This window comes from Pseudopodoces humilis, chromosome 5 (genome assembly GCF_049639895.1).
Source record: "Pseudopodoces humilis isolate 2021_Gansu_Grassland_sample_001 chromosome 5, ASM4963989v1, whole genome shotgun sequence".
Lineage (NCBI taxonomy): Eukaryota > Metazoa > Chordata > Aves > Passeriformes > Paridae > Pseudopodoces > Pseudopodoces humilis.
This window is the reverse complement of record NC_142204.1, coordinates 44626106-44638967: the sequence shown is the minus strand read 5'-3', so window position 1 is coordinate 44638967 and position 12862 is coordinate 44626106. Positions and strand designations below refer to the sequence as shown.

The 12862-nt window shown below is 43.0% G+C and overlaps 1 protein-coding gene across 1 annotated transcript in view; it reads right to left on the bottom strand.

Moving 5' to 3' along the window:
• PRICKLE1 (prickle planar cell polarity protein 1) overlaps positions 1 to 10138 on the bottom strand; it is a 65401-nt gene extending 55263 nt beyond the window's left edge. The window contains exon 1 of the mRNA XM_005519289.3: positions 9974 to 10138. The gene's annotated coding sequence lies outside the window, so the exon portion shown is untranslated. The remainder of the gene's footprint in view (positions 1 to 9973) is intronic.
• Positions 10139 to 12862: the final 2724 nt, after the last annotated feature.

Genomic DNA, 12862 nt, shown 5'->3' with positions numbered 1-12862 from the left:
AAGCATATTGAATTGACAAGCACACACATCCCTACCAAACACCTTTCTCTGCCCCCCACCACTCCTCACATCAGTTGTAGACAAGCACCACTGCTCACAACCACAGCAGTTCACAGCAGCAGTTTAACACCATTTCTCAGTCTCCACCATGCCACCTCACTGTCTGACACCTGTACTTCAAAAAAGTCACAATGAACTTACTGTGATAAACCATTTTCCCTGTGGTAAGTCATGCAAAACCTATCAGGGACAAGGAAGAATTCACTACTGGAATTAATAACTGTAGTTGAGGGGTCAGAAGCCAGTTCCACATCAGCTGGAAGCCATGCTGAATGTTGAGATCTGCATCATTCCCACTCTGCGCAGCACAGCAAACTTCTGTGACATCTGCTGTCCCTGATCCATAAGGCCACCACATAACTAGCCAGACAACCTCTTGGCTTTTGAGGGGGCTGCTGGACTAAAACGGAAGAGGAAAGCTCAGTGACTAAACAGGTAAATACCACAGGGTTTTTACCCTCATCATAATAAAATTTGAGATACAATTTAAGGGATATATTAAGTCTATTCCATATTTAAAGAGGTTCTCTTGTGGACACCTGTGATTTGCTATTCATGCAGAAAACAAAAATTCAAAAACGCCAATAAATTTGCTCCAAGTCTGAATACATTACAAGAGCCAACTATTTAATGGGCATTTTTTAAACTATAGAAAGAGGCAGTCAAAGCAATGTTTCAGTTAGGTAGAGAAGGTTGCATTAATTTCAAAAACTAAATAGAGGTAAAGTTGGAGTCTGTTGCACTGGTTAATGAATGAGGTGACTGTTCTCAAAGATATCCACACATATACAGATCACAGCTACCATGAACAGTTTTTACAGCACTGCTGTATAATCTCATTCAGTTATTTGACTACTGATGGTAATTAAGGACCATAATCCATTGCCAAAAAATAAACAAACATTGAACAACCACCAAAACTTAGGCAATAGAAAAAACCCGTGTGTGGATATTCTAGGTTTCTTGCAAAGTACTTCACTGTTCAGAGAAAATTTGAAGTTACGAAATTTCTTAAGCATTTAAAAAAAATGTAAGAATGGAGATGAACACTTCATAAGCACAGAAAAAAACAACAGTTAATGAGAAAGTATTGTTTATATTGAATTAGTATTTGGCACCTGGATAATGAGGAAAAAGATTCACAGATTAGAACTACTGAAGCAAGAGAAAACCGCAAAGGAAGTTTAAATTGTAGAGATAGAGCCAATCCAGCCTTCTTTCCTTTGAGGCCTGCACAGGAATACAGCTATACCCCAGACTTTTTGCAGGATCTAGTGACTCTAGTACGGCAAGTACTTTACCATACATATTACTTATTATGTACCAAAATTGGTGTAATAGTACCAAGATATTAAATTAAATACATATGCATCCTGATTAGTGGTACTAGCTATGATGTATTATATATGAAAATGAAACATTAGGTACAAAAAGTAACAAGCATAGTAACTGATAGCTACAAACTAAACTCACAGTGGCACATTGAACATTAAAAATAGAAACCAGAGGCTGGGCTCTTCTCTCACCCCATTTTACATGTCTTTACTTCCATTGATTTCAAGTGGAGTTCTTCACAATTTATGCCATTGTGAGAGGAGAATCAAGCCTTGTGCGCCTGAAAGGAAACAGCAGACATGCTTCCCACCAGAGTGCAGGGGGAGATTTAAAAAAAAACACAAGTATATGAACTGTGAAACCTACAGAGTACACAAGCAAAGGCAGGCAAGGAGGCTCTAGCTGGGGGTGGGGAAGAAGAGAACTTGCAGCTTACCCAGGGGTTTGGGGGTTTTTCTTTTTTAAGGCTTCAGACAGATATTAGCAAGTCAGAAGCCCAGTCAGTAAACAGGCTTCTAAAAAACCAAATAAAGTTTAGAGATAACTATTGCATTTTTTTCAGACTTCATTGATTTATATTTTCCTGCAGTTATTCCATAAAATGAGGAGCTTGCCATTTTGTTTGTGGAAGACGCAGACTTCCCATTCCTAGAAAGTGGAAATCTATTTGCATCACCAGAAACAGTGCCTAATAATCATTTCCACCCAAGTCCAAGCAGATGATCTTCAAAACACTTCAGGACCATCTGGACAACTAATACTACAATGGTTAGAAAGAGTAACAATGGTTAGAAAGAGTAACACTTGAGACTGGAATTCAAGTCACACAAAGTCCTATATGCGACATAGGTGACAAAATCACTTCATGGTTTGGAGGTATAGCAGAACAGAAGCTACATCTTTATAGTGTATGTTCTTTTAGGCTTTTCTTTTTTCTTGGTACCAGCATGTGGTTAGGAAGCCCCTCTTCCACCACACCACTGCACACAATCATACTCCTTGTACTGTTCTGTACTAATTGGGCTGATTTGGGAAGCTCACTTAAAACAAAAAAGTTTGAAAATATATCTCTGTATCTCCTCTTGAGGTATGCCTGCACAACTACGTCACAGTGTAAGGGAAACAGCTTGAGTATTTTCCAGAGGGAAAACAGACTTAATTCACTGTTTTATATACCACAGAAATGCAAGATTGAAGTAATTAATATTTATTCAGAGTCCAACACTGACAGACTATTACTGTAATTTTTTGGAAATGCTTTTTCCCCTCTTTCACTCAGGTACACAACCCCTGTCGCAGCTCACACAGCAGAGTTTAAGTCAACCCCCCCTGCACTGCAGCAGGACAATGTGCCAACAGTTTCCTTTTAAAAAAAAGTCTAGATTATCTACTCAAAATTGCATTAGATATCAGCTGATTTAGTATGCAACAAAGCAGGATGATGGCACATGCAGAGAATTGCACAAAGGAGGATGACTTCTACCTGCAGAAAAAAATGTTGCATAATTGAAGGTGTACCTGCTGATATCTTCATGATGCATATCCTTTCAAAGCATAAGTCTCCTTCCAGAAGCCCTCAGAAGGTAGAAAGAGGCCCAAGAACAGATATACATCCTGGAACATCCAACTTTGTTTTGGACTTACCATTTAGATGTTAAACACTGACTTATGCATGTGAGTAAAAAAAAAAAACAAAAAACAACCCAAAACAAACAAAAAACCAAACCCCAAAAACGCAAACAAACAAAAAAAGCACAAAAAATACCTAACAAAAAAAAAAAAGCCTTAAATGAACAGGAGCCTGATACCACCCCAGTTCCTAGAATAAAGCCACTAAGTATACCTTTGTGAAAGAGCCAATATAATACCAGTACCTCTTGACTGCATCAGCTCCAGGCTAATAATACATCCCCCTGATAGGTCAGAAATGTTTATGAACAGTCACAGCACAATACAAGACAGACAGGGAGACATTAAAAAAAGCAATCTTTCAAAATTACAGCCTAAAAGGTGGCAGATTGAGAACTAGACAATAGAGCTCCAAGTGTAGGGGGACATTTTGCAAAGAAATCTGAAAAGCAATAAATCTGCAGCAATGAAACAGGTGCCTGTTTGCCACTATGGTCACTTCAGTTCAATCAAATACAGATATGCATTGTTCAATTTCAGTGTATTAACAGCTACTCTAAAAACATGCAAGCTGCTCTTGCATGAAAACAACACTTTTATATGACTGGAAAATCATATATTGAGAACAAAATGGGGTATTAACCTGGACCACTGAACTTCAGCTTCACACCACCCTGCAAATACTGCCCAAGCAGATGGGCTGTATGAAAGGTTGGGTGTAAAGCTTGACATTTACTGGATTCACAAGCAGCTAAAGATATCACTGAGCTCAGTAATCTACTCTGCATCATCCTTTGCTGAGAGCGCTTCTACAGCTTTTTGGCAGCTCATGGTCGAGCACAACAGCAATTTATAGGCCTCCCTCTTACCCTGCAGATGTTGTCTCCAGTCTTTGGTACACTGCTTCCTTCCCTAGAGCCTCCCAAGGAGAGGCCAGCACCCTGTAAAAAGGGGACTCAGCACCCTGGGATCTGTCTGTGGAGAGCTGCTGTAACACAACTTGTTCTTCCAGGCAGTCACATTTCTCCTGAATAGTAGTGGTGCCTCCTAGAAGACACCTGCTGAAATCCAGACCTACACCAAGCTGCTGAGCAAACAGAAGAAAGCTGCATCCTGGGTAAACAACATCCTCATGAGGCTGGAAGTTTTTTGGTACCTCATAACAGATGAGAGCCTGGTCTGCTTTCTACATGTTTGGCAGTACTCTAAGACATTCGCTGGCTATTGGCCTGCCAAGCTGTTTAGGCTTGTAAGTTTCTTTGCACTTGCTTTATACTATTTATTTTATTAAATATAAACATATCCTTTGTATATATTTTTCTCATATTCCATATGCACAGAATGAGCTCATTTCAGCCAGAGGACAAATAAAAATTCAATATTTACCACACAGATCCACTATGCTCTGCAAACAAGACTGGAAAAATGCCCTCTCAGAATGAAGTTATCCATACCATCTTTCTGATGAGCAAAACACGAGGAAACAGTTCAAAGCTCTCAGAAAGCCATATGTATACTTTTACAAAAGACATCTGCAATTCACCAGTGAGGTTCTAGACCTAGCATAATTTATTTAGCAGTCTGTATATAGAGATGCAAATATGCAAGGTTCAGACATTTCTTTAGCGCCTCCATAAAATTAATTTTAAAGTATATAAATATTCATACTTTGAATAGTCATCTCAGCATGTGAAGCTTTTATTTTTATATGAAAATACCAATTCCTGCAAAGAGTCTGAAAGAAAGTAAAAATGTATTAATCCTAAAGTATGCACACAAACACATGCAATTTCTTTACATAAACACTTCTGAACTTCTGGGTGATTAACGCTTGATTACAAAAAGAGATCCTTAAAAAATAATCTTCACTAATCATGCGCTAATTTTTAACCTACTTGAAAACAAGTCAGGTTTTGCTGCTGTTAGACAAGTTGATCCACACCTGAAAGCACAAGGTGGCTTTCAATTTGTGCCGTGGTTATTGTGCGTCTCTGTTGTAACTGAAATGGGCCATGGGTGAGGGCAGTGTCTGTCCAACAAGCCCAAGTGCTCAACGGGTTGAGCAAGAGTGGCTGGGCAGAGCTGCTGCTGAGCCAGCACTACCACTGTCACAGGACTGCTCTGCTAACGACGGGATCAGGGGACAGCAAAACGGGCAAAGCTGAACAATCACAGCGCCTGTGCCAGAGGTGGCGTGCACGGCTCCAGCAGGGATCACAGGAATAGCACAAGGAATGTGAGCTTTGAGGAATGGCATAGAAGAATTTATTTAGATATGCTTAAAGATTCAGAGACAAGTCTTTTTAAGACTAGTGAGGGAAGATGCAGCTTTCCTACAGAACAAGAGGGTGCAGTCGTACCATGCAGCACGATCCAATTATTATATTTGTAACTCCATACATGTTCTTATTTTCTTTTTTAAACATGCAAACGCATTCAGAAATGAAGATGTTTGGACAATGAAGACTCTCAAAGAAAATTTAAGGGACTAACATCACCCTGCTTAAAAAAAACCCTCCAAGTTTTATTATAAGCATCATGATACTGACATGCAGATTTTTAATCATGCTGGTTGCAATTATACAAATCAGTGCTCCAATCCACAGAGAAGTCAGTTTTCATATACACCACATTAACACAGACATTAGACAGGATTTGGCATGCTGCCGACAGAGAAGCCTAATTCTGGAATCATGTAATATTAAGTCTTAGATTACTTGATGCAAGATTAGAAGGCAACAAGCTCAAAAAGGTGGTTACAAAAACATCACAGAAAACAAAATTATTTTAAATAAAAGCAAACAATTATATTTCAGTATTTGGGTGGCAGTTGAAAATGCTTTTCTGGCATGCAACCACTCCACAAAGCTAATACTGTGTGAAACCAGAAACATTTAAAAAAATATTCTGACTGAAGTCAAAGATGGTAATTGCAAACTGTGGGATCAGTCCTTAGATAAATGGGGGGCAACTGAATAAAATTTGTTATATCTGTTGTAGATACAAACCAACAAGAACACTCCAGAGTACTCTTACACCTTAAGGAGGGGACAGAGGGGAAGAGAGAAAATGAAGGAGGGAAGCACACAATACAGAACAGCAAGAGCTATCAGGTGCTGTAAATCAGCATCTCAAACACAGACCTTAGACAGGAGTACATGACTTTGGTACAGAACAACTGAAATAACACAGTTCCAGCATTTGTTGATGTGTAATCTACTGGAATGGAAAGGCCTACCTGAAAGACTGTGTACCCCAGGTTTACTAGCTAGCAAAACATTGGGCTTGATAGGTTCATAAAGATCTTGAAAAGCAGCTCACCAACCTTATGGCTATATGTAAGGACTTTTAAGAAGCCTTCCAGGCAGTGTTCCAAGAAAAGGTAAACTAGCAAAATGCTGTCATTTACAGACGTTTTAAAAATACTAAAAATGTTTGTGTTGGCTCTTACCTCTTGTATATGAGCACTTCACTCATTTTGTACATTTAAAAAAACCTCTTTGCACAGGAACATGCTTGAGGAGTATTGTCAGTTTCTGCTGAGAAGTCAAATGTTCTTTTAGTTCTGCTAAAAATATATAATGTATTTTGTGAATATTATAAATAAGTAAAATACAAAAAAGAAGAGCTGTAGCAGACCACCTGTGAAATTTTCTTCAGTAGCTGGAAATATCCTTTGTCAATGAACCAGCAGCTAAAGAGCTGTTTCTGAAAAAAGTATGTAATTTTGGCAAACTGATTTGATAGTCTATCTGGGAATTTCTGCCAGAAATGCCACGACTTCAGTGTGCTATTACTTGCAAAACATGTTTCTTCCCATCATTCTTCAGCCATAAGGTGGGAGGAGGAAAAGATGAGCAATAGCTGTGCTGTATCCTTCCAAGCTGGTTCTTCCCATTATACAACTCCTAATCCAAACAATTTAAGCACACAAGTAAAAGTTACTCATTTCTGTAAACATTTCCAGGAGCAGGACCCAAGCTTGCATGATTTACACCAAGCATATACTAATGGTTAGAGCTAACCTCAAGTTTACTTCTGTTTAAACAGCATAAGCAAAAACCAGTGCTGGCCAAACTGAAGCTTAAGCCTTAATACAAGGGGGGTAAACTGAATATTGATATAAGCCACTTGGTCGTTAGGGACCCATCTCAATCCAGCATTCTTTGTGCAATATTGTATCATGCAACAGTTTTCCCAGAAATACAAACAATATTTCTCAACTGTTAAAAAAATAAAAAGTAATGTTTCAGAGCATGCTTTTATACTCCAGCACTAGGGATCTCTTTACTTTAGGATAAAGCAGTCACAGAAAACAGAAACACAACACAGCTAGTTTGTTTGTTTTAAATTAAATTCATCACTACACATCCAATTAACTCTGGAATGCATAAGGCATAGCACCCAAGCAAATAGAGGCTTTGAATTTAAGAGCAACTTTCAGTCTGCTCTGTTAGAAGCTGTGTATAGCAGTAATTGACAATGTATTTATTACACAAGATTCATACGACAAAGAGGAAGGACTTTCAGGCCACGATACAAAGGCTTTCAGCATTAGGAAGGGTCAAACCACTCTGCAAAAGCATAATATGGAGCAAAGACATTTAAATTACTCTGTAAATGTAGACATTCATTAGCATAGAAAAGTTTCACAGGAAAACAATGACAAAGTAGAAGTCATCTTATTTTCATATGCTAATTAATTAAATATGCCAAATGCATTTAATCTCTTATTATAACCATAGGGGGAGACAGACCAAACTCTTGAAGTTCCAAAAAGCCAGGTCATTAGTGCGCCAAGTCATTCTTCAGATCTTCTCCTTACATACAAATTTACATTCCCAACTTATAACATATGTAAGTAAAATTTGACTCCCCCTCTCACCCCCTCTATTTCTCCTTCTTTGGAAGGCACTTGCTATCTCTTGCTCCTGTATTTTAAAGTCTCATTAAATGCTAGGAATAACTCATTTGCTAGGGGGAAAAAAAACCAACCTAAAAGCACAGAAGCCATTTTGCCAAAGGCCTGGGCTAAACACCCCAGTCCCCTAAGACACAGAATAAGCTAGCTGAAAATGAGATTAATAACATTCTTGCACATATGTATGAAAATCCACACATAGTTTGTAGCCTTTAAGTTCAGATGAGATTTCTAGCTATTTCTTGCCTTTCCAAACAAGAAAGGGATTCTCATGTTTACATAAGTTTCTCCTTGCTTAATAAATCTTAAATCGAAACAGATTTTTTTTTTTTAAACAATTACCTTTTTCAGAGTTATCATACTACAGGATATTAGGAAAAACCAGACTCTCCTGTTGCTTTTACCCACATCTGACTCCAATCTTAATAGTTTAGCTATTAACCCTGTAAGGTCCTTACACACACCTTGCCCAGTTGATGTTAAAATTTTTATATGACTGATCTGGGCTTACTCATTACAAAACCTTTTGTTGTACAGAAAGAGAGCAGCTCCGTGGACCTTGATTTACAGGACACAATTAACAGTGCTGTTGGCAGAACTGCACCAGCCCGGCTCATCCGGGGCACTGCAGGGAGAAATGAAAGGATCTGTCACTGCATCAGAGTAACGGCTCTCTCCATCTCCTTCCCTTTCCACTCCCTATCCAAACTCATTCTGATCTACTCACACCATGGGATGAAAACCTGGCCACTGTGACATACCAGTCCTACAAACAAATAGTACAAATTACTTTAATTCCCCCTAGAAATAGTAAGAACTACAGCTGAAGGGGAGAAAACCCCATCCTACTAGAAAAATCTCAGTACTTACTCCAGAGTTTGCCGTGCAAAACATGTAGGACCTCAGTTACCAGCTAAACAATGATCACAGGGAATTTCGCCACAATAACGCTAGTAATCTATTTATGCCATTTTTTATGTTTCAGCGTGTTGGGAATATGCATTGTTAACCATTAAATTTCTCTGTATAAACATTTCTCAGCGAGCTTGTAAAACACCCCCCGCTGCGTTTCCTCGCCCTCCAGCTGATAGCATTTAGAACACTGGTACTGGAGAGTGCTTTTTTTGCCTTCCTGGGCCACCCCCGCTGGGCTACGGTGAGAGATTCCTGTCAAAGGCCAGACCCCGCCGCCCCGGGCTCGGACCACAGCGAAGGCGTCTGGACTCAGCCCAGCCCGGCCGATTGATAAATGGTGGAGTTTGAAATCCCGCGGTGGGCATCAATATTCTGGGAGAAGGGACTAGCGGACGGTCCATCGCCCTTCCAGAGCTCTCTTGGTTAAAAAAGGGAAGCACACACACATACTTCAGGGAGGTCCGTGGCTGCAGGGCTGGGCGTGGGGATTACCCCCAAGTTAAAGCGGACAGCACGGAAGATGCCGCCGGGACGGCAGACCGGGGTTCCCACCCCGCCGGGGTCCCCGCTCGGGGCAGGAGGGCGCCCAGAGGCGGACGCTTCGCTCAGGCTAAGGCAGAGGGAGGAGAAAGCCTGCAAAGGGCCGGTTGTCACGCACTGACAGGCAACAGCTGAGCTCCCGCATCTGGACCTTCACTCAGGCCGGCGACTGCGGCGCGCCGCTCGTTCCGCCGGGCGCACCGAGCCGGCACGGCGGCGGCGCCGCGACACCTTCCCCCGACAGCGGCCGCGGGGCCCGGCGGGACGCCCTGCGCTCCGCACCGCCTTCCCCTCTCTCTCAAGCCCGCAGCCCCGTCCGACAACTCGGCACAGGACGGCGTAGCGCCAGCGGCGGTGACGAGCGCCGGCTCCGGGCTCGGGCGGCTCCTCAGCGGCGCGCCCTGGCGACGCAAGCCCCGGGCAGGGCGCAGGACCCCCGGCGCACCGCGGGAAGCGCTCCGCCGCCAGCGGCACGGTGCCGGCTGCGGTCAGCGCTCCGCCAAACCCGCCGGGCGTTGCGCCGCGCCGCGGCAGGCTGCCCGTCAGTCGTCACCCCGGGGAGCCTCCACTTACCCTCCCCGCAGCGCGGCCGGACCACGGCGACGTATTCCCGGGAGGCGGTGTGGTCCGTCACACAGGCGACGGGGGAGGCGGATACCCGGCTCTGTCCCACGGAGTCAGCGCCGGCGGGAGACGCGCATCTCCGGCAGCGCCGCGGAGGGACCGCCCGGAGCCTCCTCGGCCGCCCCGCCGCGACTGCCCGAGCCCCGGAGCGCTCCCCGCCCTAATGGGGCTCGGCCGCCCCGCGCCCGGGACGGCGCCGGCCGCGCTCCGCCGCGCCCATTGGCTGCCGCCCGCCGCGCCCGCCAATCGCCGTGCGGCCGGGGCGGCCGGGCGGCGCCGGGGGCCGGGGGGGGGGGGGCGGGGGGCGGGGCCCGGCGGCGGGGCGCGGGGGGCGGCCGGGAGGAGCTCGGGGGTGCGGGAGAGCTTGAGGGGAGAGCGGCGTGACCCCGCTTGGGGAGGCCGGGGAGCGGGCCCGGAGCGTTTGACGCTCCCTTTGCCTCGGCCAGACGGAACTCTGAAGCCGACAGCTTTCACCGAGGGAGCGGGACGGGGAAAGTTAACTAAAAACTTCTCGCGCTGATGTGTGCAGAGGGGTGCGATGGAGCCGGTCGCGGCTGGGTTTGCGGCCCACGCTGTTCCCGGTGGGCTGAGCACAGCCGTGCTGGCACCCGGGCGCTGCTGGAGAGAGGGCGGTGCGGAGCCCGCAGCCACCCGAGGGAGCTGCCGGGGGTGGGCGCGCCCCAAGGAAAGCAGCCCGGTCTCCACACTAAAGAGACGGCAAAACGAGGGCGATCGGCATTAAAGGGACACTGAAGTAGCCAGGCACACGTATAAATCCCTTTCCTTTTGTCGTCAGCGGCACTTCTGGTATCTGTTAAGCTGCTGGAGTCTGCAGCCCTTGTTCCTGTTGCACCTAACACTTTTCAAGCACCGTGGATTGAGCTCCTGGTTCTCTAGTGCCAGTGTTTAAACCCACGATGGAAACACCAAAGGATGAATAACGTGGCATTTAGCTCCATGTTCTATTTCTTCTATAGGTGCAAATTGGAAGGTGAGAATAATTTTGCCAGAGTGATTTCTAGGCAGTCACAAACTCTCCCCACCTGGCGAAACAAGTGTGCTCGGAGCCTCAAAAGCTGTTTTATATAAAACTGTGTCTCTGGCAGTGTCTCTCTTGATTCTCTAAACAAGGAATTACATGAGGAAATGGAAACGAGAATTTTCTCTTAGTATTTTGAAGCACATTTGGTTTTCCTCTGTTAGCAGAATAAGTTTATCTGTATTCCAATCTGGTCAAAATCATCTTTCTCCATCTGAAAAAATAAAAACTTAAACTCACAGGAAACAACTTCAGACTACAACCATAGGCTACAGCTTTGCTAAAGTCAGGAGTGTTAAAACTACTTATCACCTTAGAAGTTTCAACTGCAACTCAAACCCTGGGTGCTCTTTTAAATCTTAATTCTTCAATTTTTTAAATGCTAGTTTTTCAATTCCTTTTAAATATTAACTAGGTCTGAAAAGAAATATTTTCACATTTCATCATTGAAGTTTTCAGAAAAGAAGAATAGATGCTTGTACAGACATGGGAAACCTCAAAAAAGCCAGCCTCTCTCACTCTTTCCATCAGACTGAGTTTGTATTTCTCCTCTAATTTAAGAAAAAACACAGAAGATGAAGCAGGTGTCTGAAAAAAATTAAAGATATTGTAAAATATATACTATAATATCATTATATAATAATGTTGTAAAATTAATTGTAAAGGGAATGAGAAGAAAAGGGTGGCAAAGGAGCCATCTTCTGCCTTAGACCTGTTTGTCCCCTGTCTTGTGTTCTTCCTGCCACCTATTCAAGCATTTCTGTATCACTTATCACAAAGATCTAAATATGTTTAGGCTCTGCTGGCAGCACTGCATGATTTTTGTCATTTACTTCTTCCCAGTTCATGTTCCAAAGACATAGGAAATAAGGTTGCTTAGCTTTTAAATAACCATGTCAAAGGTGTTTGAAGTCATATATTAGCAGATCTGAATCTGGAATGAAAGAATTTATGGCCAATGCCCTCTTTTAAGTTGTATATCTGTTTATCTGATCCTCACTTACAAGTGCCTCTAATTAAGCTATAAACTCCTAGTTTCTGCATAACCATATGGGTAGCCTGGGAAGTTTGCTACAGTAATGTAATTTAGCCATTCTACAGCCATGTCTGCAATGCAAATCCAGCATGGCTGTTTAAAAAGTGTTATAACCTGCTCTGTTTTTCACAGCATGGACAGAAATAAAGCATGTCCAAGGTACCAACTGTAATCCTGAAACAGTACAGTTTTCTCTTTGGACCTACAGGACTTTGGGTGTGTCCAAGAGAAAAGACACCTAGTGCAAACAGCAGGAAAGATAAAAAATTACAACCTGCAAATGCAATTAGTGAGGAAGGGACAATAATATTTCCATCATTTCTTTTCACTTTCTGTGGGAACCACTTGGCTGTTTTGTGCTTTTGTTGCATTCTCTCCTCAGGTACTATTCGCAGGTTTTAATTGCATGCACTTTTCATCCATTTGAAATGTGGATAATTTGAGGATGGGGTCTTGGCTGCTGCTGGAGTCAGTTGCAAGAGGGTATAAGAAAAGTTTGCACATAAAAAAGGCCCAGAATTATAATATCTATTTGTATGTCTTAAACTTCTGTTAAATATTTCAAAAATATCTATGCAAGAAAAAACTCCAAAAAACTGCTGATGAGCAAGTTTAAAAGGGGTTTGATTCCCACCTTTGGTACCATAACATAATAAACCCTAATTCCATGAGACTGTTGCCCATTTTTTGAAAAGTGTTTTCTAAAATATGTTCTATATTTAGAATTTTTCTGTAGAAAGTATTGCTGGCAGTTATCATGTAT